Genomic DNA, 27,575 nt, shown 5'->3' on the forward strand with positions numbered 1-27,575 from the left:
GGTGGGCCGCAGGTTGAGCATGCCTGCTCTAGAGTAAACGGATACACTAGGTGAGGCCTAGTCCAGGGTCTGAGGGGGGGCAGAGCATGACACAGGGATTCACAGAATACCAAAGAGAGAATCCTACGCACTAGGAATTACACATCTGTTTCATGAAAATAAATGAGAGGTTGTCACGGCCACTGCCTCTGGTATGACTTCCTTGTGACTCTCACACAACACGGCATCAGTGCGGATCCCTAGTTTAAAGGGGTTGTCCATTAAATATCAAGTTTATTGTATAATTCATTAAAACAAAAGCACATTTGCTATTTACATGCTGTTATGTAAATGATCCAAGGAAGACATATGAAATTTACTTATAGTAAGGCGCCACCTTGTGTTCACAGTGTATAGCGATGCGCATGTCCATCTACTGAGCTGAGTGCTGATGGACGTGCATGCTCAGTCACTCTCCCCACAGTCTGGTCTGTACATGATGATCCCAGGCTCACTGCACGGCAGCCAATAGAAATAGCTATCTGCCCTGCTTGTCAGGAGAGGAGCAGAGCCTCTGCAATACATGGCAGCATAGCTGAGAAGACTCCTTCTGCAGGGGGGAAGGGATTAGATTGTCAGCTGCCAGAGGGGGAAGGAGACTGATTCTGTCTGGAACAAACCTCCAGCAGCACCAAGGGGGACGTGTGGAAACAGAAAAATTATCATAAAATGATGGTAACTTTCTTTGCAGCAGCCATTATCAGTCTTTCTGGACGCTTAGTATGAAAATGATTCATGAGATCAGCCTTTTAGATGTAAACTGAGCAAGCTGGGATATGCTGAAAAGGTCCAAGAGGGAAATACATTTTGGACCGTTATGGTATATCCCATCTTGCCTGTGAGCATTGTCTTTTCTGGGAATATGTGATTGGCGTAAATACTGATCTATCAAATTCTGTCATGGAGGGTAGGGGGGTAGCATGTAGTCACCCTAATCGGAACTTTGAAATATGGGTGTGTAAAACGAGCACAGAAAGGATACTGGGCAGCGGCGCTCGCTGACTGGGGCCCTGCACACCCTTCAAGATGTTGTTCTATCAGTGAAACATGTCGGGGGCGACTGTGTGTATATTAGGGTTGTATCGATACCAAAATTTTGATTAGGTTTCGATACCATAAAAAAGTATTGCGATACTCGATACCATTCAATACCACGCAAAAAAAATAAAATGCCAAAAAAAGCCGCATGCATTCAGCATTTTATGGAATGTCCGGCCCATAATAGAACAGTCCTATCCTATTTTTTGGGGGGACAAGGTGACTAAAATTTTAAAAAAATGGCGAATTGCGCACTTTCTCTTTTACAGTGTTCACCAGATTTTTTTTATATTTTGGACTTTTCGGACGTGGCAATATGTAATATTTTATTTATTTGTTGTTTATATATTTTATATGTAAAATTTGGAAAGGGTGTGATTTATACTATTTTGGTGTATTTTTTTAAACTTTTTTTTACAGTTTATTTAATAACTATTTCCCCCCTTAGGGGTAGAACATGGGATCTTTTAATCCCTTGTCCTATTCACCATAATAGAGCTCTATTAGGGTGAATAGGATCTTACACTGCCCCTGCTGCCCTGTGCATAGTACACACAGCAGCAGGGAGGTTACCATGGCAGCCAGGGCTTCAGTAGTGTCCTGGCTGCCATGGTAACTGATCGGAGCCCCAGGATTACACTGGGGCTCCGATCACAACTGCCACCAATAAGAGGAGGTGAGGGGACCCTGTGGCCACTGCGCAACCAATGTTTTTAATACGGGGGGGGGCGCACTGCACCACCAATGATAATTAACGTTTAATATACAAATACAGCCGGTGGCAGAAACACATTGCCGGCACCCGACCTCTAACAGGGCGCTGCGATCAGCGGCAGTTATCCCCTCAGGTGCGGCACCTGAGGGGTGTCAGAGGCAGGGTGCCGGCTATGCGTTTCTGCCGCTTGTATTTGTAATGTATTAAACGTTAGTTATCATTGGTGGCGCAGTGGCCACAGCCCTCCCCTCTGCGCTCTCATTGGAGGCAGCAGCAGCACGGGGGGAGGGAGAGAGTCGGAGACTGCTTCCTTCTCCCCGTGCTGCTGTGGGAACATGGCCGTGCTCATGTTCTCTGACACTGGGCTGCGCATCGATAAAAGACAAATCCCGATATCGTATTGATACCGGGACAAAAGTATCGACTGGGTATCGAAGGTTCGATACCCGAAAAAACCCTAGTGTAAATACAGAGGTTTACTTCCTCCTGGTATTAGTTAGTGGGAAGCTGGATAAATAATTCCAAATGGGGTGGAATTGGAAAAAAAACAACACAATTGCATCATAGCTTTATGGGTTTTACAGCGTTCCTGTGCCCTTCATTCTTTGTGTCAGTATGATTACAACAATACCACATTTATATAGTTGTCCTTGTGTTTTAATACAAAAAAAAAGGATTTTTTTTTCTTTCCGACAATATATTCTGATCCTCATAACAGTTTTTTATTTTTATTTTCATCTATGAAGCTGTGTGAGGGCATATTATTTTACGATCTGTAATTTTTATTGATACTATTTTCGAGTTTTTGGGCAGGTGAAGCGAAGATTTTTTTCTCAATAAATCCATTTATATTTTGATAGTATATTTTTAATAGTATTTTTTTTATATATTTTTATATTTTTTAAAAACTTTTTTTTACACATATATTAAGTCCCTTTAGGGGACTTTAATAAACGATTGTTAGATCGCTCGTCCCATAGACTGGAATGAATTGCCATTGCAGCCCATAGGAGTTTCTCTTGTTCCCAAGAAGCCCCGCCAGTGGGGTTGAGCCAGGAGGCACCATAACTAATGTGCATGACCTCCTTCAGAGATTATTAATACATTCAGATGCCTAGTTTTTCTTAGGGCCCATGCAGGCAACCGTGTCCATGTGCCATTCGCATATTTTTTTGCGGATGGCCCATGGTCTACATTTTTCAGACATATTCTATCTTTTTGCAGAAAGGACATTCGGATGCGGAAAGCTTTGTGTGCTTTCGGCATCCGCATGCCAGTTCCGTGAAAATATAGATCATGTCCTATACTTTTCCTCAAAATGCAGACCCATTAAAGTCGAAATAAGGATGCAACACAGACAGTATCCGTAGTTTGGGGATCTGCAATTTGTGGACCATGAAATATGCATGAGGCCATGGGCGGCCATAATACAACCTTTTTTCATACACACACACACGGTTCCTGGAGAACCCCATTCAAAGCCCCTCACTGCGCATCAGAGCTACGAGGGCAATAGCTAAGGGGTTAAAAATGAATTGACCTCAATCACAATGCTCAGTGGTGGGATTTACATGACCCACCTTGATTGGAGCCCGTTCTATCAATCCATCATCTCCTGCGTGAGCTCACACTTCCTCACATTACTCCCGAGCTGCCACCATCCGTCTCCAGACCACGACCCCTCATGTTCTGCATTTCAGATAAAGCCAGCAGTGTTTTATAAGGCGGTATTACAGTAGCGGGTGTTCATGCTGCGTTTGAACAGTTCCCTTTAAAATACCCTTTTTTTTTTGCATAAAATTACACCCAAGACACATCTTTCTTTTTCACACTGAGTGCTTTCTGTCAAAGCCCCTTTAACCCTCCCTGATCCGTCCCAAGGGCCGACATAAGTGACTCAGACCCCTGGCATCAAATGCTTTTTCCCCAACTTTGGGTCATCCGTGGCCAACACAGGTGTCCTGTCTCCCTGTCAGCCCTACACTGGCGACGAGGAATTCTACAGAACCTCAATCAAACCGACATTAAGTCATTCTTTTTTCCTCTGCTACCGGGGTCTATAGAAAAAGGAAAAAACTTGTAGGAACTTTTTTAAATTTATGTCAAAGATATATTTTTTTTCAGCTTCCAAAGAAGCGTTTTCCCCTCCACAATGAGTGATTCACAAGCTTGTTTTTCAATATGTCTTAACACTTCTTTCCATAACTCCGGCAAAATCAAAGGGAAACGTGTTGAAATACCCATTAAGATATAATTTACACTGCTTAATCCAAGGCCACGCTCATTCACATACTTGTCAGAGGCTGGAATGTTCTCCAGCTCCTATGTGGTAATAGGAAGCAAAAGCAGGAATCTGTCAATAAGGCCTCATGCGCACGACCGTGTGCTGGCCGGGCCCGTGCTGCGGATCGCAAATAGCAGTCCGCAATGCACGGGCACTGACCGTGGGGCAGCCGCATGCGGATCGCTGACCCATTCACTTGAATTGGGTCCGCGATCCGCATCCGACAGTCCGCACCGCAGAAAAGTAGTGCATGCACTACTTTTTTGCGGTGCGGAGGCACTGCCAGAAACACCACGGAAGCACTCCGTAGTGCTTCCGTGGGGGTCCGATCCGCGCTTCCACACCTCATCTCTGGGTTTGCGGACCCATTCAAGTGAATACGGCCACGGCGGGGCAACGACCGTGTGCATAAGCCCTAACTCTGTTATCCCAGTTCATATCTATCATCTATCAATAAGTCCAAGCATGCAGTGTCAGCCATCATGGGGCATCCTCCCTGGATACAAAGTATCACTTCTGCATTGTTTACTTTAGCTGTAAGAAGCTGGTTCTGAGAAATTCTTCTGAAGCAAAGCACGCTGGAAGAAGGAGCTGCAGTTCTGCCTCCATGTAGCCTACAGCTTGCTTCAGACTAGGGCTGGATGATACTGCCACATAGTGTCACAGTGTGGAGATAGTACCATGCAGGGCATTACTTTCTATACTTTGATTTTTTTGCTGACACTCGCAGCCAATGAAAATTGCAGAGGTTGCCCAACATTTCCATTCACTTCTAATGGGAGGCTGATGGTGACTGGGAAAGCTGGACACATACCAGTCTGACCTAATGTGAAGACCGGACTGATAGTCGGGCTGTGTAGTTTATAGGATATGTAGCCGTTTCTGGTCAGACTCATTTGGGTTCATGCAGACGAGTGATGTAAAACTTGTCTGTGTTCTCTCTACTAAAAACTGCTTCTGTTTGTCCGTTTTCCCCTACCCCCATATGGCATCCGTACGTCATCCATTTTTCAGATCCATAAAAAAAAACAGAAGAATGCCCACCCAGTGTTTCCTAGTGACCATCTGTGAAAAACATGACATCCATGTGCTGTCCGTTTTTTTAAATCATGGGCAAGTCTTATATCGCATGCCGTGATTTTCTCTGAACCGGACAATGGCCGGTGATTAGAATCGAACATGTGAATCAGTCCATTGACCTTAATGTGTCCGTGTGCAATCCGATCGCGCAAGGAGGTGAATATCAGTGGCCTGCAGCCCCCAGAGTACTGTTGGCGGACCCTGCTGATGGTTTGATGTGTATGGAGGCTCTCCGTGTTTCACTCAGCTGTAGGGTTTGTTCACACAAATGTATGGGCTCCGTGCTGCGGGCCGCATACGGCGGTTTCGCAATACACGGGTCAGAAGCTGTGTGCATTCCGCATCACGGATGCGGACCCATTCACTTGAATGGGTCCGCATATCCGGAGATACGGAAAGGAAACACGGAATGGAACCCCACGGAAGCACTACGGAGTGCTTCTGTGAAGTTCCATTCCGTGCTTCCGTTCTGCAAAAAGATGGAACTTGTTTTATCTTTTTGCGGAACGGACGGATCGCGGACCCCATTCAAGTGTATGGGTGTCTGCGATCGGCATGCGGCTGCCCCACGGTCGGTGCCTGTGCATTGCGGACCCTTACGTTTGTGTGAACAAGCCCGTAGTTGGAGGATAGAAAGGATTTAAAGTTTCACTGACCCCGGAAACAAAACTTTTGTCATAGCAACGTGCCAAAAGGTTTTGTTGGTGGGAGACCCCCACTGATCAGAGAGAAGAATCGCTCTCATTTCGTGCTCTCTCTTTTCTCGTTCCAGGAGCCCATAGACTTTCTATTGAGCTCATGTCCTGCAGTGAGGCGAGAGCGCCATACGCGTGTACTTCTCTCTTGGTCGGTCGGTGTAGCGATCAGTGGGGGTCATTCAGACCCTCCCGCTCAATACCTTTTGATAAGTTGGTATTTTTTTTAACAGTTTTGTGACATTTTAAACATGCCCAATCCATTTTGTCTCAGGAGATAAGCAGTCCACATGGTTCTTCTAGTGTTCTGAACTGTGTTCACCATAAAATACTATGAGGATCTAGTGGTGACCATATACATAAGTATATGTCACATGAACCAGACAATCCTTGCAGGACCAGGACTATCTTATTGTATGGGGGTGCGTCAACTCCTCCCAACAGATGATATCAGGGGAAGGAAGGATCGGACATATACCTGAACGTTTGGTTCTCAAGGGAGATACGCTGTCAAAAGAGGTGTCTAGCAGTAGCCTACTCTCCTTCACCCATTGAGAATACGTGCATACTCGGTCGAGGGTGCAAATGTATGAGGAGTTCGGAATAATAGCAGCCAGGCAAACGAACATTTGGACTACAGCTATGGAGGAACTATGGGCTCGTTTAATTTGGGAATCCCTGTTCTGTGGGTAAATTATAGGCGCTAATTCACGTCTGTCTCAATGCAGCCTATTAAAACCAAAGGGATCATTCTCTTTTGTCTCGTCCCATTAACCGTCTTTACTCCAAATTTGTTTTTTTCATGCTTAAAATATCCCAATTCCCCATAGGCGATACCTAAGCCTGTTTTCATAAGGTCTTTATTTCGGAAAAAGCAGAAACACACCCATCGGCTTGTTCTAGGGTTTGTGGATCTAAAGTAATATTGAAGGATTCTGGATATTAATAGCCATTTCTGGTCGGCGTTCCTCCGCTGACGCTGTCAGACTCACAAGGAGTAATTGCAAGCATATTTGATTTCTGTGGCCGAACACGCTCCTATAATACATGAATAGTGGCGGTTATATTAAGTAGCTGCCTTGATATGGACAGTCACGTTCCCTTTCGAGATGCTTGCCAGGACAAGCATGTTTTGCCAGTTTCGTGGTAGAAAGGGAGGCGAGGCGAAGAAATTCAAGTTTTTGGCTGCTTAGTGATGCTTGGAGACAGCAAAAAATATGAGAGCTGAGTGTGGAGAAACGAAGATGACTAATTACTGTTTACTACCTTTAGAGGAGACGGATTTCATTTTATTAAGTGCTTCTGTCACCACAGACAAGCCCTTGTGGCCATATCAGCGGATCGATGGGGGTCTGGCTCCCGACACCCTGGGCAAACAACAGGGGCAGACTGGGAACTTAAAGTGGCCCTGGAAAAAAATACTAAAAGTGGCCCCGTTTTGTAGTCGGTTCCAAATTGATGGAAGGCAGGGCCAGCGATACCATATTGCGGCACATTAAACCCCCCCAACAGAGCCAAATACCACAGTCCATCACAAAATACCGCCAGCAGCACAAAATACAACCCCAGAGGTTTCCACTGGACGGCCATGAGGCGGCTCTCTGGGCATCGGCCCAATGGGAAACTTCCCTGTAAGGTCTATGGCCAATCCGACCCCTGGATTTAGATGAGGGAACCCGCAGCCAGCCAGGCATTTGCATCTGCAAGGGATGTGTATTATAATATGGTGGAGCGGTAATGGACGACTGCCGGGGGTAATGGGCCAATATTAAATATAGGAAAAATTTACCCAAAATGGGAAGTTAAGTTGAAACTGAAATCTTTTCAGTTTTAAGATTTGATTCCACGTCGAAATCTTCATCAACTCTGCATCGGATGCATGTGAATGGAGTCTTTGTAACCCCTGTTCGTGCTGCAGAAACAAAAATCTGTGAGATGTAGCATGATCCTTAATGGGCAGATTTTGCACAAAACAGTCGGCCCCAGGTGCTACTCCTAGTGCAGATACTTACAGGTTTGCTTTCATATTCTTAATATATGATGGTTAGAAAATTGGGTTTTTCAGGAATTAAATATGGCTGACTTGTCCTCAGGATAGGTAACCAGTATCTGATCCGTTGGGGGTTTGACTCCCGGCACCCTGCCAATCAGCTTTTTTGAGGGGATGATCGATGCCACCTCTTCATAGTATATCAAGCACAGCACCGTACATTATATGGTGGCTTTACTTGGTACTGCAGCTCAATCTCATTAACTTAAATCAGACTGAGCCGCTAAAATTCCAGGAGCGAATTGGGAACTTAAAGTGGAAAAAAATAAAATAAAAGTGGCCCTATGTCCTAGGCACATCCAGATTGACAGAAGGCAGAGCAACACAAATAGGCAGGGACAACAGAAGTAGTCACGGTTAGCAGTACCTTAGTGCAGCACAAAATACAGCCCCAGCAGAATCAAATATCACAATGCTGCATAAAATACTGCCACCCATGTCGCAGTATTTAGTTGTATCACTGTCCTGAGGATGGAGATACAGTTGAATTCAGGAGTGCATTTGGGGATGCCACCCAGGGGCATATTAATTACTGCTGAGAGCATCAGATCATTATGTACCCAGCTGGCGGCCATGAGGAGGTTTGAGGCGGCCCCCTGGGCATCAGCCCACTGGGGAATTTCCTTGTGGGGTCTATGACCTGTCCACCCTTGTAAAAGGCCATATGAATGATGGAGGTCAGGCCCAGGAAGAGGCTGCAGCTGATGGGCTCAGATGCTGCGAGTCAGACTCCCACCGATCTGATGTTGATGACCTACCCTTAGGATGTGTCCAGTAGTTCAATCCTGGAAAGCCCCCTTTAAGGTCTGGTCGGTTGCGGTCAGATATTGCCCCTTACCTCCATATCACCTGTTTTCCTTACATTCACCCAGATTGTGCTGGGTGCTGAAGACCACTTCATCATTATGTCTGTTTCTCTGTCTCTTTAGGAGCCCAAGACTTCCTCAAGACAAAGCAGAATTCTCCGGCACAGATGTATAATAATAATAATATGGGGGCTCACGCAGACCAGCTTGCAAAATATATCCGGCATGGCAGTTGGTGACTGTATTTTGCAATCTTACCAGTTTCCGGAAACCACTGTGTAGTGGTTCACAACATGGGATGCCAGTCCAGCTGTACAGAGATATCAATACCTTATGCAGGACCCATACAGATACAATATTTTTATTCCATAAACTAGCTGTTGCGCAACTTTTTGAAACAAGCCTTCCCTTATGGAAGTGTGACTGATGACAACTTACATAAGATATGCATTCTGAGGGTACAGGTTCTTATTGAAAAGATCCACCAGTGTATACAAACCTAATTCAAGTAATGGTTCATGGGAAAAATCTATGCAAATTACCTCTCTTTCAAAAGAAAGAAAACTGCCTGAAAGCCAAAACTCCTTCAAAGGGAACGGATACTTCTCTATAAACAGTTGTTACAGGATTCTGGTGCCTGATCTGTACAAAGCAAGAGACTGGTTGGCTGGATGAGACGCCTTGGATGCAAGTCTGGGGGACGGGGTGGAACTGGTTCTGATTGAAGAGATCCACTTACTTTAGGCAATGTGGTTTGGGAAAGAGGCATGTGATCCAGACAACCAATACCCTGCTCTTAACTGACGAGGGGCAAGGACCTCGAAACAGCAGGACGTCCCTTCCTTTTGTAAAAGTCTCTGGTCTGCAACCGTTTTGTCGTTAGAGGACACCTTTGCAAAGTTGAAGTCACAATCAGCCATGACATTGGTTATAAAATTAATGTTTCATATTATACTTGCATATACCAGTCTTATATTGGAGGCATCTTGAAACTTTTTGATACAACAGATTACACCTTATGAGTGTAATGCTGCAGAACCCCAAGCAACCAGGCAAAGATCTGAACAAACGTGGATTTATTGAAAACACAGCAGTAAAGTCCAGGCCAGAAATCATACAGAAATAACTTGGTCCAAATAATAACCTCTGTGGGAAAACGTCAGAGAAAAGCCAGACCAGGCTAAAGTTCATACAGAAGAGTCCGTGAAACCAAATTCCTAAGGATGAGACGGTGAAGTATCCAAGGTCCGATCCGAGGCCACACACGGTGCAACTGTAGAGCAGAGGCGAGGTTTCCAGAGGCATTCACTAGATGGAGACACACAGAGTTCATGCATGGAACAACCTTAGCGAATCTGAACCAGCATACTCCCAGGTTGTAGAGACAACAGTGAGCACTGATCAGCCAGGAAGATCACCTTTTTAACACCTGCTGGCCAATCACAGATTGCTGCTTGTCAGAACCTCATAGGTCATGCGATGATCCTACTCATTAGCACCTGTGCAGCAAATCCCTAATCAACTTTGAATTTGTGCACAGATGCTTTACCTGCCAGTGGCCGACATAGCGCATAAGATGCACGCACACTCGGCCGCGCATTCCTTTGCGAATCACCCTTCGGGCGTGCACGCGAACGCCCAGCAGACTCGGCACGGGATTGTGCCAGCACGGAACGGAACCCGTAGGAGACACCGGAGGCAGGACCGGCCGCAACGTATTGCCATCAGCCCGGCAATTCTGCCTCAGAGATCCCCGCAGTCCTCCCCTCCGGCGCCCAATACGGACGCCCCACCGTATCTGCCCGCAAGGGAACCAAAACCGCAGACTCCCTTACAATGAGATGATCAAAAAAAAAGAACTTGATGGCCATTATTGGTGGTGGCATCTCAGGCTTGGACTGGCCATCAAGACTGTCCCAACTGGCTATAACATTTTCGACACTGGATAAAATGCCTTCCGGTGGGAGATGTACTAGTCAGCTCATCAACATTGAACGTAAACTTCATATATTTGATCATGTTGATCCGGGAGCGATCCTAGGTTTTCCAAAAATAATGTCCTTCCTGCGCATCAAAAGGGCAGTGGTAGTGTGGCCTGGTAAAGTTGTTCACCTTAGACTGGGTGGAAAGTCATCAGAAGTGAAGAACTTACAGGGTTTTATTGGGACTAGAGGAATGCACTCCATTCCTGAGTGTCTGTCTAATCTTGTCCACATGGAAGGAAATAAATGGGTCATCAGCTGAACGGACACGGCTGGTTTGATGACTTGGTAGTTGCCCATGACAGGATCTGATGGCTGATGCCGGTGCACTACAAATCCACAATGTCCTGAAGGTGAATTTTGGACCCATTCTTTCACTGCAGACCAATGTCATGGAATTGTTCTGGGTACAGTTTGCTCTACCTTGGAAGATTATGGTTGACTTTGGTGGAACATTCAGACATATTGTGAATTGGCAATAACACATCCAAATACAGCAGAAAATCAGATGGACTGCTGGACCATTATCAGCAGGAAGACTTTTGAGCCAACCATAGGGTTCGTCAGGAGAAAGAAGTTACTGATTTGCTTCTGACAGTTTTTTTAGATAATTGGTATAAACTGACGGCTTGTAGCTCCATGTTTTACCAAAGTGCAGGCCTTGCAGCTAACCCCTTAATGTTCTACAGGGCGAAGAATGCATCTTTCAGTCAGGTCAAAATTTAGGGATATGTGGATACTAGCTATTAAGTCCGAATGTAGAAGGAGCAGCCATTAGGGGCCTGGTTTTAGATGAGGTTATCAACCAGCATGTCAATGGAGAAAGAAAAGACGTAGGCTGGAAGAAAGGTCTAGAAGCAGAAGAGTGCAAGATTTCAATTGGGATACCAGTTATGCCTGTCAATCAGGGCAAACGGGAAGGCATTGAGCAGGGTTCACAGGCAGGAGCATTTGCTGTGGTTGGGACTAGTGATGGACAAACATCTGCCGGGACGGTTCGCGAACGCGATCAAATGTTCGCGAACCGCAAGTTCACGGCGGGTCCCATTCATTTTAAAGGCAGGCGAACCTGAAACACCTTCAGCTTATATTTGCAGCCAAGAAATAATTACTAGAAGTGCACAAATAGTCCCACAACATGGACAGTGACATACCAGATGTATTATTCGAATTTGCAATCTCCATTCATAATTTTTTTTAATGCGAAATATCGGCAATATAATTTTCGCGTACGCACATGCGCACACCAGTTATAATTATTTTTTCCAATACCGTTTGTCACTGTGTGTAGCAGAGGGAACGCAGCAAAACCGCAAACAAATGCTGCAGTACCCAAATGCAAATATATAGAAAGTATGTTATTGGTATATAACACCCCGTTTCTATGAGTTTTTTGGGGGGCGACTGGTAAATCACACCACTTATAATTATTTTTTCTAATTGCGTTTGTCACTCTGTGTAGCTGCAGTATCGCTGCAGAACCGCTCACCACTGCTGCACAATACAAATCCACTATAATATGCTTTCTATGTTAGAAAGTATATTATAAGTGTATTACACCCCTCTGTACTGCACACCTATCGATAGCACACCTATACCAGTCCTTAAACGGACTTTTGTGGACCTATTAGCTAGCGTTTGGTGTCCCTAAGAGCCTGTTCCTGCTCCGCACGGGTCTATTTATAAGGTCGGGGGTATGTCCATGTGCTGAAACTTTTCAATTGGCTGTCCTGTACCACCTGATGGATGTGTCGTGGGTCAAAGTTCTTCACAATGTAAAAGAGTATGGCGGGCGCGAATATCGCCATATGTTCGGCGAATTGCGAACTAGCAAAGTTCGCCGCAAACTGACCACCGGGCGAACCGCAAGGCCATCTCTAGTTGGGACCACCCTTGGGGTACTTGCCATCTAATTGCCAGATAAAAATTCATTTTCTCTGCAATAAAAAAAAAGCTGTGAATAGCCTACAAAGTGCTGGGTATTATTTGGTAGGTATAATTCACCTGATTGAATGTCTACCCTTGAACATCATTTCAAGGGTGCTGTGCTAATTAATTTTCTTGATATATTTCAATTATAAAATTCTGGCTTCCTGCAGCCACCACTAGGGGGAGCTTGTAAAAGGATTGCATACTGTTAACACATTGAACTTAATAATAGAGTAGTATGCCGTTAACTCCTGAGCTCCCTCTAGTGGTGGATGTGGGCAGCCAGGATATTTTTCATTCAAATATGCTGTGGATTTGGAGAAAAAAAATTCCTAATGTTAAGTTATATTAAAAGTTGGTATTCATTTTAAACAGACCTGTAGCTACCATGCCACTGTAATCTACCTACTGAAGTTAGGTCTGTGAACACAGAGAGATGTCAGTGGTTGTTCACAATTGTACTTTCTGCAGATATTGTTCCATTCTCCACTTTGGATACAATATACACTGCTTGCTGCCCATGTAATAGATTAACCTCTTCCCGCTGTAGCGATTGTCAGTTTTTTTATCTACATTTTTTACTCCATGGCTCCCATAATTTTTTTTATTTTTCTGTTCATATAGCCTTATGAGGACTTATTTTTTTGCTGGACAGATTGTACTTTCTAATGGCGCCATTTAATATTGCATACGATGTAGTAGGAAGCTGTATGAAAATTCTAAATTGGGTGGAATTGGAAAAAAAAACACAATTCTACCATAGTTTTGTTTTTATGGCATTCCTTATGCGGTAAAACTGACCTTTTACATTCATTCTCGGGGTCAGTACGAATCCAGCGACAATTGTATAGTTTTTCTTGTGTTTTAATTCCATTGTAATAATGCTGGAATAATAACGCTTACAAGGCACTTAATTGTATGCTTGTATCTGTGACACTGAACAGAACATTTTATTTAATTCTAATTTATGTAAATTTCAATGAAATACAAATTTACAAGAAAAATGTAAAAACTTTGGAAAAAATAATTAGTTTCTCTTTCTTGCGAAAAATTTGGTGGTGAAATCTGTAGCTTTTATTGATACCATTTTCGAGTGGGTATGAATTTTTTATCACTTTTTTTATTCAACTTTTTTGGGGGCAGATGTAGCGATGAAAAAAAAACCTGAATCGGCTATTTTTATTTTTTTCATTTCAGCGTTCACTGTCCTGGTTAAATATTTTATATTTTAATAGTATGGACATTTTGGGATGCGGTGATGTCTATGATCCTTATTTTTTATTGCTTATGTTTATTTTTAACATGGGGGAAAAGGGAGATGTGAATTTTTATATCTTATTATTATAATTTTTTTTACACTTTTGTTAAAGTTAAACCCCTATAATGAAATGAACCCCCCCCCCCTTCCCCCCAATGCCTGGGCCCCTCATCTAGATTATACTTACCCCGCTCCCCGACACCCGTGTCGCTCCAGATCCACGCATGGCCGCCGCTGCATCTACCCGTCCCTCCCGGAGGCGGGGGGGGGGGGGGAGCAGCCAAGAGCAGGCCATGACGGGGACAAGCCTCCTTAGCATCGTTGGTGACGCTAGGGAGGCTCAGGCATTGGGGGGGGGGTCATTATATGGGTTGGATAACCCCTTTAAATCCCTCTAAGGGAATTTATCAAGGGTTCATCTGTTTAAAGGTAGGGCTCCATAAGAACATAGCTGGACCATTCAGAAGGCTCGGGGGATTCCATAGCAACTGAATGGCTCCCTCGATCTCGGCGCAGGGAAGCCGTTCTGGTCCTGGGAGCGCAGCACTCCTGGACTTTCACCACTCAGATGCAGTGACCACAATTGACCATGGCATCTGAGGGGTTAAATGTCCATAATTGGCATTATCTCTAGTCATAGATAATGTCTTCGGGTGTCCACTGTGTAAAACAGCAGGCACCCAGCGGCTATGGTGCTCAGCTTCTGAGCGGGTGTCATCTTTAAAGAACATTGGTCATGCATGTACATGGGAATTTGGAGACGGCTGATTAAACTGCAGTTATGAACGTACCTATACAGGTCGCCGGACCACATGACAGGAGGCCGGCGGCTCCAGCATGGGCATTTGGCTCTGCACGCCTTAGTGATAACTTGCACTAGTGCAGACATGTTCCTTGTATTGCAAAACCACACGGCAGCAGTGATGAAATGCTATTAAACAGTGGCACGTAGTATTCCCCGGGAGAATGATCCCTCTGCATAAAGCAGGAACATCCGTCACTTCACATAACATGTCAGTGACCACCAGAATAATGGACAGAGCTGTGAAACTTTTAGTCTAGAGCCACTCTGCATCAACCACATAACCTGGGATGGAAAGGAAAGCTGCAGGGCTAAAGACTCGCGTCGTATGGGTGACATGAGAGCCCTACCCTACAATACATCATCTGCCCCAGCAAGGGAACTACCAGACGTGTCAAAGGGGCTTCTGTGTATAGAAAACAATCTAGTAATGTGTGTATTAATGTGCAGACTGATGTTTGTGACGATTTAGAACCTATACCATCAGCCATAAAAGCATTAAAGCCTCCTGCGTAATATTGCATTGATCCCCCTGAAGTCTTCATCAGACCTGGGCGCCTTGCTCCATGGTCTATTTCTAATGCTCATGTGTCAACTGTAGGTTTTTAGGTTTGGAAAGGGGTCAGTCTGCGTCTTCGTGTACTCTAGGTCCTTTTGTGTAATTCTTTGCTCTGCTAGATTCAGGGGGCTGCTCCTTCTGCTGCCGCTCTGTCTCTATCACAGATCAGGGCGTGTATCCTTCCTGCTGCAGCTATCTTCCGATCACAGCTCAGGGGGCGTTTCCATTCTGCTGCAGCTCTCTCCATATCACAGCTCAGGGGTAGTGTTGTGCGAACTTCTGTTTTAAGTTCGGCGTCTAAACTTCGGCTTCCGGTTAGCGGAGAATCCCGATATGGATTCCGAATTCCGTTTTGTGGTCCGTGGTAGCGGAATCAATAATGGCCGATTATTGATTCCGCTAACACGGACCACAACGGAATTCGGAATCCATATCGGGATTCTCCGCTAACCGGAAGCCAAACTTTAGACGCCGAACTTAAAACAGAAGTTCGCTCAACACTACTCAGGGGGCATGTCCATTCTGCTGTCGCTCTCACCTTATCACAGCTCGGGAGGGTGTCCTTTCTGCTGCAGTTTTCTCCCTATCACAGCTCAGTGGAATTTTTCTTTCTGCTGCAGCTCTTTCTTTAACACAACTCAGAGGGCATGTCCTTCCCGCTGCAGCTCTCTTCCTATCACAGCTCAGGAGACGTGTCCGATCTGCCGCAGTTCTCTTCCTGTAACTGTCGCAGCTTCTATAAGAAGATCCAGCTAGTAGGAGTTAAAGGATGGAGTTGAGCATGTGCGACCTGCTTATTCAGTTCAGAAGCGGGACATGCAAATTACTACACAATTTCAACACCAGATGGCGCCATTATAATGAAGTAAAGGGAATATCTCTCAAATGGAGCATTTTTCTAACAGAAAGTAAATTATGAATGTAATAAGTTGTTCATGGTGAAATAATGTTGGGACAACAACCCCTTCAGAGTGAATGCCCCCTGTTTTTATCTTTTTCATATATTAGCATTTTTCGGATACAGAGTTATAAATCCTCTGCCTATTCATAGAGATAAATGTTAACTAGCTGTCTGGAGCTGACACTAGAGGAAGGTCATTGCCTACTACTTTTACACTGAACTCAACAGCACAGTATACAGTGAGTGCCCCCTAGTGGTGGCTGCAGGCAGTAGGAATTATATAATTTAAAGGGGTTTTCTTGTTAGAACAAATTATCTCATATCTACTTAATAGGGGATAACTGTTAGATCAGTGGGTGTCCAAGGCTACTGAGAACCACACCGATCACAAGAATGTCCCCTGTTTGAATAAAGCAGTAGTCTTGCATGCGCTCTGCCATTACCTTCATCCTCTATGGGAATGCTGGAGACAACTGGGTGCCGTAGTTCACTGTACTTCACTGCCAGGGAGTGTCCTGTCTCTGGAGTAATCAGTACACTGTAGCGTCTGATAACAGTGGTGTCACCAGGCGATCGGTGGCGTCCAGTCCGATAGAAATCGGTACAGAAGAGTCCAAGTGTTACATAAACAATATTGTAATTGTGCCATATGGTAAGAACAAGGTGTAACTGATGTTACCTTTCTCCAAGAACATTGCTTTGGGCTCCAAGTTGTGATCAATGCATTTTCTGAGCCTAGCACTGCTGATACAATATCTTTCAATATTTAGGCCTCACGTACACAACCACGTCCGTATTGCAGGCTGCAAACCACGGATCCGCAAAATACGGACACCTTCTATGTGCATGACGCATTTTTAGCACTTCCATTACTAAAAATGACTATTCTCGCCTGCAATACATAGAAGAATAGGACAAGTTCTATAATTTGCGGAACGGACACATAGATGCGGACAGCACACAGATGACATCTAAATTCATTGCAGGCCGGTTGGCAGCAAATGATGTAGCATAGAGTGTAGGTTCCTGTCTGAAAGAGGTTACCTTGTTGTGGTGGATAGGCACAAAGGATTATGATCACAATGTATTTGCTAAGAACCTCTCATTTATTCATATAGCGAGTGTAGTATTAGTTTGTGGAGCCGACACTAGAGGAAGCTCATTGCCTACTACTTTTACACTGAACTCAACAGCACAGTATACAGTGAGTGCCACCTAGTGGTGGCTGCAGGCAGCCATAGTTATATAATTTAAAGGGGTGTTCTGGTTAGAACAAATTATCTAATATCTACTTAATAGGAGATAACTATTAGATCAATGGCGGTCCGAGGCTGCTAAGAACCCCACCGATTACAAAAATGGGGGTCCTGTGTCCCCTGTTTGAAAGAAGCAGTAGTCTTGCATGTTTGAAAGAGGTTAACTTGTTGTGGTGGATGGGCACAAAGGATTTTGATCAAAATGTATTTGCTAAGAACCTCTCATTTATTCATATAGCGAGTGTAGCATTAGTTTGTGGAGCCGACACTAGAGGAAGCTCATTGCCTACTACTTTTACACTGCACTCAACAGCACAGTATACAATGAGTGCCCCCTAATGGTGGCTGCAGGCAGCCATAGTTATATAATTTAAAGGGGTGTTCTGGTTAGAACAAATTATCTAATATCTACTTAATAGGAGATAACTATTAGATCAATGGCGGTCGGAGGCTGCTAAGAACCCCACCGATTACAAAAATGGGGGTCCTGTGTCCCCTGTTAGAATGAAGCAGTAGTCTTGCATGTCTGAAAGAGGTTACCTTGTTGTGGTGGATGGGCACAAAGGATTTTGATCAAAATGTATTTGCTAAGAACCTCTCATTTATTGATATAGTGAGTGTAGCATTAGTTCATATATTCAGTCGTTGCAGAGTTGCATTGTGTTTGAGTTTGACATCCATGTGCTGCAGACCCATAGAAATGAATGGGGCCATGTGCAATCAATAAAAAATGAGGATCAGACACAGATGCAAAATACGGTCACGTGCATCAGGCCTTAGGATGAATTTGTTGCAGAAATCTCTGCAGCTCTGGGTTCCATTCATCTGAATGACATTGTTTAGTGGCAAGCACGTGGATTTCTGGAAACCCTATGTATAGAATAGTCACAGAAATTTCTGAATGTGACTTCATCTTCATACTGTGTGTTTCACTTTAAATAGTCAGCGTGTCATGCCCAAAAAATGTGAGTGCGGTGACTAAGGGTTAAGCGCTCTGCAGGTGGACCGGGAAGCTCCCCTGACATGGGAAGGCTGCTAAAGCCATCATTAACTTAAGTCACTTCTCAGACCTCTTGCAGAAAGCTGCAGGAAGAGCGGCAGGAAGTGTGTCTCAGCTCTCCAGGAAGTAACCGCAAAATGTTCCCAGCCCCTGGAAATTTGAAGCTTTCTTCCTGCCTGCTGCTTGGAATATTTGTTGTTCCTTGGATGACCCGCCAAGTGGCTTGCAGCTTGACCTCCTGGTTCTGCAGTTTCTTGCATTGTTTAAATTTACTTTTAATGAGCTAAATACACAGACCTGGTTGATGAGGACAAGGGGGATCGGGGAAACTGTGCATAATATGTCAAATACTAATGCAATATAACATATGGAGCTCAACTGTTTTACTGTCATAGAAAGCTATGCAAAGTAGTCCTCCCGGAAGATGAAAACTGCCTCTCTAGCGCCACCTATTGGGAGTGGCCATCCTTTTAAGGCCTTCTTTACACATATCAGTTGTGTCTGATCAGCTATATTAGGCCGGAACTGGACACACCTAATATATGTGTACTGCACTTCAGTGCACAGATCCGGTGTCTATCAACTAACAGCGCCGTACTGAAAAATTGAGCATGCAGCGTTTTTCTGTCCAGTGATATTTGCCATCACAACTATCCAAAAGAAAGTTATGGGACAGGTTCTATCTTCAGTTCCCCTCCAGCGTTTTCTCCTTCACGCAGGAGGGCAACAGAACCGGATTTCTGGACATATGTGAAGGGCGGCCGAACAGGCCTTTTAACATGACTAAAGCTACATTTACACCTGCGTTTTGAAATCCAGCAGAGTAACAGCCTGTCAGAGCTCACCGTATCCAGCAAAAGCGGATAATGCCTTGAAATGTGCTGACTGACCCCCTTTTTTTGCAGTTGCACTGAACTGGAGGTGTGGCTGACTCCTGTCGGTCGTGCACTCCTGACCAGCCTGTCTGCCCCATAGGCTGATTTTAATCAGTGTAAGTATAAAGCTGTAGCCTGCTCTCATTACATTCATTGGAAGCTGTCTGGCACCAGGAGAGGTATAGCGTGGGATCGGCATGCATGTTGGTACCTGCATTCCCTGGAATTAATGGAGGCCATTATGGCACCAAAAATAGTAAAAAGCAGAGTGGACCCAGCATGCACGTGTAACCTGCACTCCCTGAATATTATGGTGGCTGTTATGGCACATAACAGGTAGGATTTAGTGTTAGGTTCCCGTCTCATAGAGATCGCCTTGACGTGTGGCAGACGGGCCCAAATTATTTTGTACAAAATGTATTTGCCAAGAATTTCAAGTTTACAAAATAAGCGCAGCATTAGCACCGGAATATTTTCTATAACTATAGCATTATTGTGCTTTATTTGGATTGCAGAGTGCTGTTGCATTGTGTTTTTTTATTCATTTCAATGGGTCCACAAAAAAACTGAAGTTTTCTCCCGTGTGCATTCAGTTTCCGTATGTCCGCACATTCGTGCCGCAAAAAAATAGAACATGTCCTATTATTGTCCACATAACGGACATGTATAGGACTGTTCTACTAGGGCCCAGCTTCTCCGCAAAATACATACGGTCGTGTGCATGAGCCCATATATTGTATCTTCTATCTATTAGACTCATGTTTCCTGCCTCGTTCATGTCTTGATTTTCAGTGTCCTTTTCTGTCCGGTGCCGGAGCCTTCTGCTCGTATTGAGCTGGGCTGTGGGGCTCGGCAGGAATGCGTCAACTGTTATTACTCCCGAGCATCGACGTTCCCGAGTCCATTGGATGCACATCTGACATTAAGTGTGCAATGCCGCAGGAATATGGACTCTTCTGGATTCCCTTTGTGGTTTCTCCTTTATGTTTTATCTCACTGGCTCGCGAGTGGTTCATTCTCTGCCACCATTCACAGGAATGCAAAGTAAATACAAGAACGTCAGCCCTATCACAGAAAAGCTGCTCTGTGATCGCTGCCTCCAGAAATGCTGGACCACATGGACAGTCCTTCCTTATGCCAACCTAAAACTGCATTTGTGCCCTCAAACTATCTCATGAGGTCTTCATTTATAGCAATATATAAAATGACAGATAGGAACGCAATATTGTATAATAGCTTCAGAGGTTGTGCTATTGTTTAGGCACAATGTTAGTTCACATGTTACAAGAAGAAGTCGCTATCCAAAAAATGCCATTTGGGAGAACCCTCAGCATCACAGAATGAAGAAGGTCATCAGTTTGTCTGGAAACTGCAAGATCCTCAGAAGAAGTTATAGCAAAGTTTGATATCTTTGCATCAGTCTTTACTACTACTAGCATTGGCCGTACACTTCGGATGAACCCTCTGATTTCAGTTATTTAATGAAGGTGTCCTTACTGTCCCTCAACAGCGAATGCCAGGGTGAAGATGGATTGGGCATATTGGACTTGTTCTCACCAAGAGGATCATGCATGTGTATGGTAGATAGGAATAGCTGTTGGCTGCATGAGTTGACCGCTGTCTACAAAGCATACCTCATCTTGGAACCTGTTCTCAAGACTTCCAAGAGACACTCAATCAAATCCTGGTTATTTTAAAGACATGTAAAAGAGCAGCTAATAAAATGCCCTACTGTAAAGGATGTCCAGTTTTGGAGAACTTAAAGTACACTTTAGTGGACCGGGATGTAATTCTAACGGAAGGGTAAACAGCGACACAGAGATCCGTACAGAGTTTCTTTAGGGTTTTGTAGGTATCAATGTATCACTGGCCATGTTCGAGTAGACATAGGACATAGCCTAAGTAGACTAATCGCATGAGGAGAAAATATCATAGCTCCAATTCAAGGTATATTCTGCAGCCCTATGTTATTTCTGTGTCTTCTGAATATACCCCTTATTAGGCCCATGCCATGCACCGTGAAGGTCCGGGTTCACTACAGCCAGTCTTCGTGTTCTATTTTTGAAGACAGGTCCATTATCTGGTGGAAGTGACAAGAAAGGATACATTGCCTTTCTGCATCATTACAATGTTGCTTCCTTCCTAATCTGTCTTAACCTTACAGAATTAAGGGAGGGTGAGGGGGTGCCAGGTTCTTTGCAGTCCTAATCACCATTTTGAAGATGAACATGTCCTGGCTGGACTCTCTAAGGACAGGGAAAAGCCAAACTCTTAGCAGATGCACTTGACAGCGTGAGAGTATAGAAGAAGGTCTTCATGAAAAAGACACAAGGGACAGAAGAGAATTAAAAAAAGAACAGAATGAAAAGTTAAAAAAAAGAAAAAAGAAACAAGACGGATGTTTTAGAGCGTTGCAGGTAGAGTTATCTCGAAGTCTTTTAGCTGGAATAGAAAGTTATTGATCAAGTCCCCATTTTGTTGCCGTCCCTATTGACTTCTCAGCATGTTCAATAAAACCCGAGGGAAGTAACAGAATAAACAGAAGCAATGATGCAGCGTCTTAACTTCCCAGGAATGTCTCCTCTTTGGAGAGAAAGGGTTACTCTCATCAGCCAAGTTAAAAGTCTTAAAGAGTCATCACTTCAGTATGTACCTAGGATATTGCAAACAGGGCTCAGGGCACAGCACATATGGAGCCTGGGGATCAAATAATTGTTGCCTTCAGGAAGCAGGTGTTGCTGGGAATATTTCCTGCTAACTTTGCTGTTGCTCGTGATCTCTTTTTTTTTTATCTGTTATTTTCAAGGCAACAGATGGGGTTTCCCTGCAGCTGAATGGAAAGCTGGTGGAGTATTTGTATCTGTTGTTACAAAAAAGTTTGCCTAATAGCAAAAAGTTACAGCAGAAACCTGCATTACTGGCCAAGAGTCTGACACCTGGAGGGCTAGCTGTTATCACCTGTTTTCTGGTATGCTACCTGTTGTCAGGTCTGTTATGCATTACCAAGGTTGCTAAATGTTATCAGGACATACTTGTTGTCCGGGATGTAGACTACTCACCTATACTGATATCTGGATGATCATTTTCAGTGATATCATGGAGCCCATCTCATATCAATAATGTATCGTTTTTGATAAGGTAGTATTAGTTCAGTCCAGAAACGGACTGGAAACTTTAAGTGGCCCTGCAGTGGGAGAAGGGATAGGGCTGCAAGCCCCACCTATGACAGGCCATGTGACACAGGCTACCAGGTGCAACAGAATGTTACCAGCATTGACACATTCCATACATATAAAGAAAAATCACTAAAATAAAGTGGCCTAAATGGGAGGAAATGCTCAAAACCCCCGAACACTGTAGTGTGTTGGCCTGTTATAGGTGGGGCTTGCAGCCTTATCTCTTCTCCCACTGCATGAGTGATCTCACCATGGAGGTAGGTGGGAGCTTGGCTGTGAGCTAGATCTTAGCACCATTCAGACCGTGTTCACACACCATAGGTAGTCTAGTGGTAGGACCCATGCCACACTGAGATACCTTGACGGTGGTGCAAAAGGGCTCCGATATGTTCCTGACTGGAATACATTGGCTAAAGTTTCAGTTTTTAACATCAGCTTGAGGGATTAGTAATTGTCCGTTGCATATCATTGTGGTGCACCTCTTGCAGTGATTCATCTTATTGATATGCCGTAAATATACAGATGGGAATACCCCTCTGAGTTAAATGCCTAAACAGTGTAAAATATGCCCCTAAGCTCCATCTAGTGGCAGATTCGGATAATCTATAGGTAGAGGTTTTGGAGTTCTGTGTCAGACAATGGAGCCCTGACCACTATAAAGATATTTTATTATGAATTAATTTTTTTTGTTTCAAAATAAAAGGCAAGTAACAAACAGTCCAGCGTTGTCCACTATAAAGATATTAAGGGGATTATCCCATGAGATATCTTACAAAAACAAACCTTAAATTTAATCATTTAAATGGTCACTGTTTTACACAACTTTACATGAATGAATAGTGCAGGCAAATATAAGAAACTTTGTAATATAGCTCATCAGAGAAGAATGCCTTGTTCCCTGGTTATCAGCAGCAGCTCACTTACCTTTCTAAACTATCTTTCTCTCTCTGTCAAGTAGACCATGACAGGCTGCCTGCTAACTTAAGGATCAGATTATGTCATCCCATAGAAGTCTATGGAGAGAGGAGGAGGGAGGAACTACAGAGAGAAACAGGCAGACAAAAGGAGACAGACATGATTGAGCAGCTAATAATAAGTGTTATATCTCACTCCTAGTGCTTTATTCACATCTGTACGGTTCAGTACTTCTCTATAATGTGAATGAGAGAAATAGAGGGGAAGGAAATGGAAGCAGAATCTGCTCTTTGGGCAGACATCATTACAGCTAGTCTCCATCCACCAACGCAGAGATGCATGCAGAGGAGAAAAATTAAAAAATGCCAGATTCAAGTCATATAATGGCCAGACATAACGCTATCACTCATGTATATGCATATGGCAGATTATTCTAAAAAGTTATCTGAAATTTTAGGCATGCTTTAACTCTATCTATGCAGGTATTTTGGAACTATGTGTCAGAAAAATGAAGCTATGATCCTTTTAAAGATATATTGAGAAATCCATCTGCCCAGAATGTTCGATGTGGTGTGAAAAGTTTAAAATCTAACTGCCGGTTAACCATGTCATTAAAGGGGATGTCTAAACAGGTTTAGGAGGTAGCAGTCATAGTTTTGTATGCATATCGTGCTACTAAGGCTACGTTGACATCAGCATTTAGAAATCCAGCGGAGGAACAGCCTGCCGGAGTTCACCGTATCAGGCATAGCCGGATCCTGTCAGGAACCGCTGGATCCCCATTGAGTTCACCGTATCAGGCATAACCGGATCCTGTCAGGAACCGCTGGATCCCCATTGAGTTCACCGTATCAGGCATAGCCGGATCCTGTCAGGAACCGCTGGATCCCCATTGAGTTCACCGTATCAGGCATAGCCGGATCCTGTCAGGAACCGCTGGATCCCCATTGAGTTCACCGTATCAGGCATAGCCGGATCCTGTCAGGAACCGCTTGATCCCCATTGAGTTCACCATATCAGGCATAGCCGGATCCTGTCAGGAACTGGTGGATCCCCATTGACTACAATGGGATCCGGCCACTTTCCAGCATAAATGCTGACTCTTGGCCAGACAAAAATTTGTTCATGCAGGACCTTTTGTTCGAGCGAAAGCCAGCATTTATACCAGGAAACGACAGGATCTCCATCAGATCCCATTGTAGTCAAGAGGGATCCAGCGGTTCCTGACATTATCCGGCTATGATGCCAGATTTGGTGAACTGTGGCAGGCTGTTTCTAAACGCTGATGTGAACGTAGCCTTAGTGGGGAGATCACTGCTCACAAGATCAGCGATGCCATAGACCAGGCATCCTCAAACTGCGGCCCTCCAGCTGCTGTAGGCGGATAACTGTAGGCTGTTCGGGCATGCTGGGAGTTGTAGTTTTGAAACAGCTGGAGGGCCGCAGTTTGTTAGCAAAAGCTGCTGTACATGCTCAAACTGCGGCCCTCCAGCTGTTGCAAAACTACAACTCCCAGCATGCCCGAACAGCCTACAGTTATCCGCCTACAGCAGCTGGAGGGCCGCAGTTTGAGCATGCCTGCCATTGACAAATGTGTGGCTACTTTATATGACTACACATTATGTGATGTGGTGCATTAGTCATCCAGCAAAAAGCTTTGGCCGATAGGATCTGAAAGCAGAGCTGTCCAGGCGGCACATTCACCCAAACCGAGCTGCTTCCATTATAACCACTGGAGACAGCACAGCAGTGGCCAGTATGGGTCTAAAAGATCAATGCAATGTACACCATAGACATCCCGTCAAAGGGATGTTCTGTTTTCTAACAATCGATGACCCATCCCCAGATCAGTGGGAGGCCACCCTGCACCCTGACCGATCAGCTGCTGACGGAGAAGAAGAAGTGGTCGTGCCAGAATACTGCAGCTTCCATTCAGGTGAGGATAGACCATCAATATCTAGAAACCGGAGAACCCCCTTAAGGCTTTGCTAACAATCATTAATAGCGATTCATGTTTGCAGTCCATATCCCTTACGTTGCCTAGTAGATTACATTGTACCTAAGCTATTGTTATCTTCAGAATGATAATCATAAGGACATGAATAACTTTGACCCCTCGGACCCAGTTACACGACTCTTTCCAAAGTGATGACTTACATGTTGCTGATAGTAGGGGAAAAAATTGCAGGATTTCTGGAAAATGCGAGCACACAAGCCAAAGTAAATGGTGCGCGCCGCACCAGAAGTCCGCTGTGCATTTTATCAGTATTTGAACTGTATTGCGTAAACCTGGCCGGCGGCCACTGCTCCCCTCTGTGCCCCCTGTGTTGTTTTCCAGTCAAGGGTAGGAAAAATGGCAACTTGTGTTTGTCATGGGTTTCAAATTCCGCAGGAGAGGAATACTGTCCATTTCATATTTTCCATGAGCCATGTTCATTTGTGAAACTGTCAGCTCTTGGGCGGAGGCCAGGGAATAATGACCGAAATATATGGCTGTTAGGAAACAGGGTGAAGGGGTCAATAACAGTGCATCTTCTCTGGAAATGTGTTGTGGTGTTTTTCTTTCTACATTTTCTTTTCCTTTTCCATTATTTTTTGGTTGATCGACACGTAATTACCTCGTCAGCTGACTGAGCCACCAAATCTGAGAACTGCAGGTGCGCCATCACCTGGCTGGTGTTGGGTTCCTGAATATCTGACACTTGGGGTACAGGATAATGACACTGACACTCGGGGTACAGGATAATGACACTGACACTTGGGGTACAGGATAATGACGCTGATACTTGGGGTACAGGATAATGACACTGACACTTGGGGGACAGGATAATGACACTGACACTCGGGGTACAGGATAATGACATACTGACACTTGGGGGACAGGATAATGACACTGACACTTGGGGTACAGGATAATGACACTGACACTCGGGGTACAGGATAATGACACTGACACTCGGGGTACAGGATAATGACACTGACACTCGGGGTACAGGATAATGACACTGACACTTGGGGTACAGGATAATGACACTGACACTTGGGGTACAGGATAATGACACTGACACTCGGGGTACAGGATAATGACACTGACACTCGGGGTACAGGATGATGACACTGACACTTGGGGTACAAGATAATGACACTGACACTTGGGGTACAGGATAATGACACTGACACTCGGGGTACAGGATAATGACACTGACACTCGGGGTACAGGATAATGACACTGACACTTGGGGTACAGGATGATGACACTGACACTTGGGGTACCGGATAATGACCCTGATATTTGGGAAAATTTCCATTGATGCAGCTCCTTTATCTTTGTATCGGCGGTTTCCTGATATTATATTATATTACGTTACAGGTTTGTACTTTCTACCAGATAGAACAATAACGGCAGGAGCTATAGATTGTGATATCCTCCAGTGTTATTACGTTGGATGTGTCATACGCGGTGTGATACGATCTCAGGGCACCATAGGGCGCCTTTTAGTTAATCCACCCAAATCATTAAAAAAGAACGGGAGGTGCCTGGAACAACACAGGGCAGATTAGGGAACAGTCAGAAGTTCTCCTACTGTGTATATGACCCACCAACACCCGCATCCTACACAGCAGCCCCGACAGGAGGGTGAATACTATTTATGCACCACTAAGGATGTCTGGGTGTGCCCGGCTATTTGCAGACCTCACCATCAAGTCATTAGGGGTGGGCACCACAATAGGAAATTGCTGTTTGGCACAAAAAATAAATTTAAAAAAAGCTAATAGGTAGATGTTTAACTACTGAAATTCTGGAAGTTTCCATTGTGAAAATCAGTTCTATGCGGCACAGGGACAGTGGTGAATGCAGGACAGTTACAAGGTCAGTGCAAGCTTTGCTTCATACGTCTCTGATCTCCTGACCTCCTAAATACTCATTCTAGTTCAATTCTTATCAAATCGATAAGAATATGATTTCAATAAATATTTGTGAGGGCAGGAGTTCAGCGACAAGAGCTACACATGAGCCATCAGGTGACGGGAATCAAAGAAAACAGATACTGACAGCCTGAAAACAGAAGTGATTTTTTTTTTAACCCTTTATCTCAGAAACAGCTGAACATTTTTAATAAAGACCTATTGAAAAAATGATTTTTAGCCCAAAAGAAGTAAATTGCTATCATTAAAAAATGTCCATGGCCTTCAGAAAACAAGAGATAAATTCAA

The 27,575-nt window shown here is 44.4% G+C and overlaps 1 pseudogene; it reads left to right on the forward strand.

Moving 5' to 3' along the window:
• The first annotated feature begins 10,570 nt into the window (after positions 1–10,570).
• Positions 10,571–25,509, forward strand: LOC120979756 (annotated as a pseudogene).
• Positions 25,510–27,575: the final 2,066 nt, after the last annotated feature.

The sequence above is a fragment of the Bufo bufo genome, chromosome 9 (assembly GCF_905171765.1).
Source record: "Bufo bufo chromosome 9, aBufBuf1.1, whole genome shotgun sequence".
In the NCBI taxonomy this organism is placed as follows: Eukaryota; Metazoa; Chordata; class Amphibia; order Anura; family Bufonidae; genus Bufo; species Bufo bufo.